The sequence below is a fragment of the Neophocaena asiaeorientalis genome, unplaced genomic scaffold (genome assembly GCF_003031525.2).
Source record: "Neophocaena asiaeorientalis asiaeorientalis breed wild unplaced genomic scaffold, Neophocaena_asiaeorientalis_V1.1 scaffold85, whole genome shotgun sequence".
NCBI classification, from domain to species: domain Eukaryota; kingdom Metazoa; phylum Chordata; class Mammalia; order Artiodactyla; family Phocoenidae; genus Neophocaena; species Neophocaena asiaeorientalis.
Window position 1 is genome coordinate 2,068,666 of NW_020174301.1, and position 7,554 is coordinate 2,076,219.

Here is a 7,554-nt window from a genome sequence, read left to right on the forward strand (position 1 = left end):
AACCTAAGATTATATGTTCACCTATATATTTTTCCCAATGCCTTTTAGGTTTTGTTTTTACACTTAAATCCTCATAATTTAATTACAATGCAGTTTAAACTAATATCCAAATCAAAGGATTTAAGTTATCAGGAGGAAGATTTTGATTCACTATGTGGGTGAAATTTCTAATGATTTAAAAGCGGACAAAAAGAGAAGAGATTGACAACTGCGGAAATAAGCTAATCTCATAGCTTGACCTTCTACCGGTTTTTTTTTTTTAACATCTTTATTGGGGTATAATTGCTTTACAATGGTGTGTTAGTTTCTGCTTTATAACAAAATGAATCAGTTATACATATACATATGTTCCCATATCTCTTCCCTCTTGCGTCTCCCTCCCTCCCACCCTCCCTATCCCACCCCTCCAGGCGGTCACAAAGCACCGAGCTGATATCCCTGTGCTATGCGGCTGCTTCCCACTAGCTATCTACCTGACGTTTGGTAGTGTATATATGTACACTTCTACCGGGTTTTAAGAATTGCCTGGCATTCTCTAAGTGCTCAATTAACATTTGCTGAAAGAACGATGGTACGAGAGAGCTTTGTGGCGCCTTTCAACGCTGCTTCTCTGACTTGGTTTGGTTTCCAGCTCAGGCCATCTCCACAGATCCTTCCAGAATTGGAGATTGTGCCTCTCAGGGGTGAAGCAGACAAGAGGACGGGATGACATGGAGAGAGCTAATTCCAGGGCGTCTCCTTTTCAAATTTCAACCTCCACATGTTGAGTAAAGATTTGAGGGTTCATCTCTGTTTGTTGGTCACTAAGATGGGAGTGAAATAAGTAGGCGAGCCAGTCCTTAGTCAAAGGGATTTACAAGCAGATTGAGCAGGTGAAGCAGGTACCCGTGAGGACTGAAGGAAAAGCACGTGTGCCATCAAGGAAGAGGGCTGTAGGAAAGAAGGGGTGGGCGGGATGCTGCTGCAGGGTCTTGAAAACAGCCAAGATGCATTTTATGAGTTGTGTCCAGAGGTTGCTCCAAGTGGTTCTCTCCTGAATGACTCTTCTAAGAAGCTCTCTGTTCAGAAAACTGAAGAAATCACAAGAGGTAAGAGTTTCTTTTCTACTTTTTCAAACGACTCTGTGACTCAGGGGAGAAGAAAATGTACATACTTTTTAAAATGATAAGTGAAGCATGACTACATATAATGTCTATACACACATCTGCATACAAAACCCGTGTGTGTGTACCCGTGCATGTATACCTGTCTGATGCTTGATGTATTGTTATATTTTTTCTCAATAAAGATACTGTACATTCTAGATTATACCAGCCCAGGGTAAAAGTAGGGTCTTGATGATAGTGACTAATAAGAATTTCTGTCTCTACCTCATGTGTTCTGTGGAGATGCCAGCATCCCTTAAAGGACTCATGAACACGTCTGCTCGCCTCCTGGTAACCCAAGGCACCTGCCATCTCTGCCACTCTGGTTTTCCCATCTCAGGGATGCCAAGAGTGGCGGCTCTGCCTCCTGTCTTCTGGCTGCCCCTGCTGAGCCGTCTGTGCCCGGCTGACCAACACCAAGAGGCAGAGGACGATGTCTGCATCCAGGGGCTGCCTTCGGTAGCACCTGAGTCTGCCCAGGGTTCCAGCAGTTTTCATTTTAATGGCTCTGTAATTTTACCTTCCGTGGCCAAGATTCATGTGAATCTTTGGGGATTGGGCAGGGGGATGATTTGATGGGCGGCTGTAGGGGAAGCCCCTTGCTATCCTGACACTGGTTTATTCTGTTTGGAGAGGATGTGGGCAACTCTGCACCTCTTCTCCTTTCCTGGACTCCTTGTTCCTTCAGGCAAAGTCTTCTTGCCCTGATGTGACTGAAGTCTAGGATGAACATAGTTTATCGGATACGCTGACCCACTGAGGACTCACATGATGGGTTTCCAAATGGGCTCCAAAGCCAGCTGCTTTGGTTCGTACCACTTATTAGCTGGGTGATCCCAGTCACATGGCTTCACCTCTTTGGGCCTTGTTACTCATCTGTAAAGTGGAGATAATAGTACCTACATCATAATATTGCTATAGAGATTCTCTGAGTTAATATAAATGAAATGGTTAAAAAAAGTGCTAGGTAGATGCTAAGCACCCAGGTCAAAAAACAAGAACTGTTATTTTAACTTCAGGCTCATTCTCCTGTTTTTTAGATTTTGCTTGATTGGAAAGTTCTAATCGATATGGACTCCTCATGGACTTCAAAGGGCTGAAAGATGAAAACAGAGGGAAGCCACTCAAATAGTGCTGGTCATCACATCTACCCAGGTTCGGGGCTACTTTTGAGGACCAGTGGCTTGGCTAGACCAACTTTCCTTCTTGCTTTCCTGTGTCCTTCCTTAAATACTTTTTGGACAGAACAGACTTGTTTCATGTTCTCACTGAGCTCCAGTTCTTATAGAGAAGGAATAAAAGGAGAGAAAATAATTGGGAGAATGGGAGAGAAAAGAGATTCATAGGGTGGGCAGTGGTGTTGGGCATACAAGTTTTGGAGTCTGACAAAGACTGTCCTTGTCATCTCTAGTGTGACCATAATTGCTTAGCTATTTAGAACCCAAGATCTTTACAAGGGGGTTACTATCTACCTATCTTATGGGGTGGGGGTGAGGATTAAAGGAGAGAACTTATATGGTAGCTACTCAATAAATATTATTTCTTACCTCCCTCCTGTCCTTACCCTAACAAGATAAAGCCAAGGTCATAAGTTGCCTGCCCATGACATAGATCTTGGAAGAATTCAGAAGCCTTCAAAAGATTATTTTAAAAGAGTTTATCTAGCAACACTCATTCCGTAATGATTTCCCTTAACAGATTTTTTTTTTTTTTTGTCTTTTAAAGCAGGGGGCTTGTCTGAAGCAGGTACAGGTGAAATCTGCCAATGGTAGCTGGATCCAAAGATGGCAGTTCCATCACTTGGAAACTGACGTCTTCTGACTGCTGGTGTTGTGAAATGATGTTGGCAATTGACACATTTTGTCACGTTCCATCTGCTCCTTCCTCTCCCCACCTTCACTGGTATTTTTGGAAGAACCGTTAAGTACATCAACCTTCAAAAAAAAAAGTAATTATCAAATCTTTCTTGTCATCAAGATGTAGTGGGGTTGTGTGTCATGCATAACTCTTGGCAGTGTCTAAATCTGGATTTTAGAAACAAGATGAATTTTTTCCTTGGCCCTTTTTTTCCTTTTAAAAAAGTTCAGCTTCTGCAGGAGCCTGATGGTTACTTTTCAGAGCTCGTCTTGATTTGATCGGTAGCAAAATGACTTTCCCATTTTGAACAGCTCTGCCGAGGTCCACCAAACCACACAGAGCTGGGTGGTGACTACAATGAGCTTTGCCACTTACAAAAAATAGTTTTTTGGTTTATTAACCTTTTATGTCTGGAGCCTGAAATATGGAGCTTCAGCAATATGCTCACGTGAGCCTACTGGCTGGTTGGGCTGCTGGATGAATGAAAGGATGCTTAAGGGGGTTACTATGGAGAAGTAACTGCCGCCATTATTGAATAAGCTCACCCTGTGCGAGCAACTGGAGAAGTACTTTAGGTGCCTTATTTCCACTGAGACCCTCCAAAACCGCAGCTAGTATTTATCGAGTGCTTTCTGTGCATCAAGTTGTGCTCAGTGATTTTATAGCATCTCATTTGACCTTCATATCTTCCTAGGAAGTGTAATTACCTAGTGAGGATGCAGGTGAGAGTAACCTGACTCAGCTCTCTTCAATTTCCAAGCTAGTTTTGTTGGATGATGAAACTGAAAAAAAAAAAGAAAAGAAAAGCCTTTGGGATAAATCTGGATAGCTTTAGGCCTGGCTGTATCCAGGTGCTCAAATGATATGATCAGACCTCTCTCTCCTCATACTGCTTTGCCTTCCTTTATATTGACTTTGTTCTCAGCAGAAACTCTCTCTGAGAGTGGCTCTGGCTTATATCCTCCCAGCGTAGAGGCCCCAGTAGAAAGAAAGTGCTTTTGCTTAGTGGCTCCAGCAGTCACTCTGAGTGTACTACATTTGGTTGCATGCTCCAAAGGTAGTCTTCAAACCTGAACCGGGGAGGTAGACTAGATTGAGTGGCCAGAGCTGGGTCATGTGCTGATACCGGGTCCTTTGAGGGGAGGAGTAAGGTCCACCCCATCCATAGCATATGGAGTGAGACTGGGAGGGTATGGTATTCCCAAAGAAAACTGGGGCCCTTTAATCCAAAGAAGACAAAATATCAGGCATCCACCACAGTTCTATTATTGGGTCCATTTCATAGATGAAGAGACTGAGGGTCAGAGAATTTGTGTAATTTAAGATCTCCCCACTGGGAAGTGCCGGAACTGGAATTTGAACCCTCAGTCTGTCTTCCTTCCATTATTTGGCCTATTTTGGGCCTGACCAAATATATTACAGTCCCTGACTCAGGAGCACCTCTTGCGTCTTTCCGCGGGCTTGGCTTCCTACAGGTTAGTGGTGAGCAATTAGAGCCAGTTGTCAAACAAGAAGTAATCCAGTTACACAGGTGGAAGATTAGAAAAAAGCTCTGCTGTGTGCTGTGAATCTGATTCCTGTACATGACGAATCTGCCCCCAAAGAACCTTGGCAGAGCGGACAGGCACAGAGCGAGTTCCTTGGGAAGCAGGGAAGGTGCATGAACTTGCCACCCTAATATGTCACTAGGGAGCCTTCTGCTGGGCTCTGTTCTCAGGTGCATAGGAAACATGAGGCAGGTGGGCTGATTCTGCTGTCCTCGCGGTTGGGGTTGGCAACTCCCTGCAGTTGAACCAGGACCACTTGCTCCGGACACTGAGCGATCGCCGGGAAGGAGATCTGTGGGCTCCCAGACCACCCTTCCACAACCTGCAGTGTTGTATCTGCAGGTGTTGGATGGGAACTTCTGGTTGCACAGGAGAGGATTCAGATGGGATATACACAGCGGTAGCATTAAATTCCAGAGAGCACATGGTGAGAAGTGTATTCCGTCCCCTGTTCTCTATCAGTCCTTCTGGTCAGCATCTCCCCAAGACTTTGTCCTTGACGTAGGCACATCCCAGCACCAAATCACCACTCTTTCATTTTCTTTCTAACACTAGCAGGATGGGCCTCACGCTCAGAGCCTTTGGCAGGCAATAGCATCCAGCTGGAATTCCATGGCACTGCTTTTGTTTTTATTGTATTTATCTTTATGGTTTCCTTCCATTATGGCAGGTGGCACTGGTTTTCTACTTACGATAGGCACATAAATTTTGTGCACAAAATACATTTCTTTTAGTAAAATAAGGTGAGTGGGTTGAAAGAAAACATTCTTAATTAGATGTGTCATATGTATCAGTCAGGGTTCAACCAAATAAACAGAGGCAGTAGGAGATATGTATGGAGATTTATTGCAAGGGGCTCACATAGGTGTGGGTCTGGCTAGGTGAGCTTGAAATCCATAGGTGGGTGGTCAGAGAGGGCAGGCTGGGCTGAACCTGCTTCCACAGGGGGAATTCCTTCTGCTTCTGGGAAACCTCAGCCCTCAAGGTATCTGAACTAATTGAATCGATCCATCCAGATCATCTGGGATAATCTCCCTTACTTAAAGTCAACTGATTAAGGACTTTAATCCTATCTACAGATGCTTTCACCTAGACTAATGTTTGATTGAGTAACGGGGGCTGTTGCTTGGCCAGGTTAACACACAGGAGTTCCCACTAGATAGCGGCACAGGTGACACAGCTTAGTGGAGGTTGTGAAGGAGGTAAGTCAGTGATGGGCAGTTACTACCTGAACTAAGCAGGTGGGGCAAATGGCTAGGATATTTAAGTCCTGATGGGGGAGCTGGGCGTTCAAGCCGGAAGTGAGGCTTTCTGGGCGTAGAGATGGTATTTTAGCCATGTGGGTGCTGGCAGGAGCCTTGGGAAGTGGCGCAGGGAGAGCAGAGCACAGCAGCCTGCCTTTTGGACCACCTTCTCTTAGGCACATTTTTTATGGGACCAGCTCCTGTCTGCCTCTCTTTTCCTAATTTCTTCTGTTCAGCTTAAGAGAGGTAAGTTTGGTCTTTTATTTTTTTTAACATCTTTTCTGGAGTATAATTGCTTTACAATGGTGTGTTAGTTTCTGCTTTATAACAAAGTGAATCAGCCATATGCGTACATGTCCTCTCTCTTCCGTCTCCCTCCCACCCTCCCTATCCCACCCCTCTAGGTGGTCACACAGCACCGAGCTGATCTCCCTGAGCTATGCGGCTGCTTCCCACTAGCTCTCTATCTGACACTTGGTAGTGTATATACGTCCATGCCACTCTCTCACGTGGGTTTCTTCTCAGAAAAAGTCTGCAGGCCCGGTGTGGGGCTGCTGAGGGCCACCTGAGAGGCAGCGTCGGCTGGAGAGCTGCGCCGGAGCCTCCGCCTCTCTCCGGGGGCCAGGCTGCGTCCCCAGGCCGGGCAGCGCAGAGGGAGCCACTAGACAGCGGCTCCCAAGGGGACTCGCACCGCGACTCCCAGGCACCGAGGTCAGAGTCAGGGGGACAGCGCTCCGAGGTAGTTGGTCCTCTCTGGGCAGCTGTAGGCGTCCGATGGCCGGTCAGGCAGAGTCCACGTGACTCTGGGGGCCACGGGTAGGAGCGCGGCAGCCGCCAGGCCGCCGTCCCGCTCCTGAGGGTGGGGGATGAGCATCGTGTGCTCGGGCAGGAGCCGCGCGGCCCCTGTCGGGGAGATGCAGAGCGCCCTGCAGAGAAAGCCAGCCGGAGCTCTTCCCCGGAGCCTCCACTGCCTGCGCTCGCGGGTCCTCGTGCCCACCTACGCGTATAGCCTGCACCACTAGCTCCAGCTGGGGGTGGTGATGCGCAGGCGCTTCTGCGCCGGCCAGGAGGCCGCAGTCGTGGACTGCGTGGCCGGCTACGCTCTGTGCTTGGACGAGACAGCCAGGGACATGCAGGAAGAGTGCAAGAAGAAGGGGCTGCTTGCGACTCAGGCCAAGAGCTCCACGGCCTCCTGCCCTGTCAGAGTGTTGGTGCCCAAAGAGAAGATTCCTGACCCTCAAAGCCTGAAGCTCTGGCTCAAAGTCAATGGCTAACTCAGGCAGGCGGGTGAAATATCCTTCATGATTTTTTTCCATCCTCCTACACCATCAGCTACATTTCGAAGATAATGAACTTGAAGAAGGAGATATTATCTTGACCCGGAAGCCAAAGGGAGTGGGACCTGTTAAAGAGAACAGTGAGATCCAGGCTGGTATACAGGGGGTCGTCAGTATGAGATTTAAGGTGGAAAGGCCAGAATATTGAGTCTATACAAAGCACCCTAACTTCTTAACAGAAGTTTCAGGGGAAAAGGGAACAAGACAAAAGCAAGAAAAGGTTATTTAATTAAATGTGATAATCCTTTAATAAGAAGCCACTCTTCAAAAATGACTGGATTGCCATGCCTCAACTCAAGGAAAAACCTGATCTGGAAGAGCTGGGCTGGAAATGGAAATGAGAAACAGTGTCTTCTAGGAATCAATGAACCAAATGTTCAGAAGACTTACTTTCCTTTCCTAGAGCTGGACTGGATAAGACTTT

At 46.8% G+C, this 7,554-nt stretch overlaps 1 pseudogene; it reads left to right on the top strand.

The window, feature by feature from the left end:
- The first annotated feature begins 568 nt into the window (after positions 1 to 568).
- Positions 569 to 7,278, top strand: LOC112406898 (acylpyruvase FAHD1, mitochondrial-like; annotated as a pseudogene).
- The last annotated feature ends 276 nt before the right edge of the window (positions 7,279 to 7,554 follow it).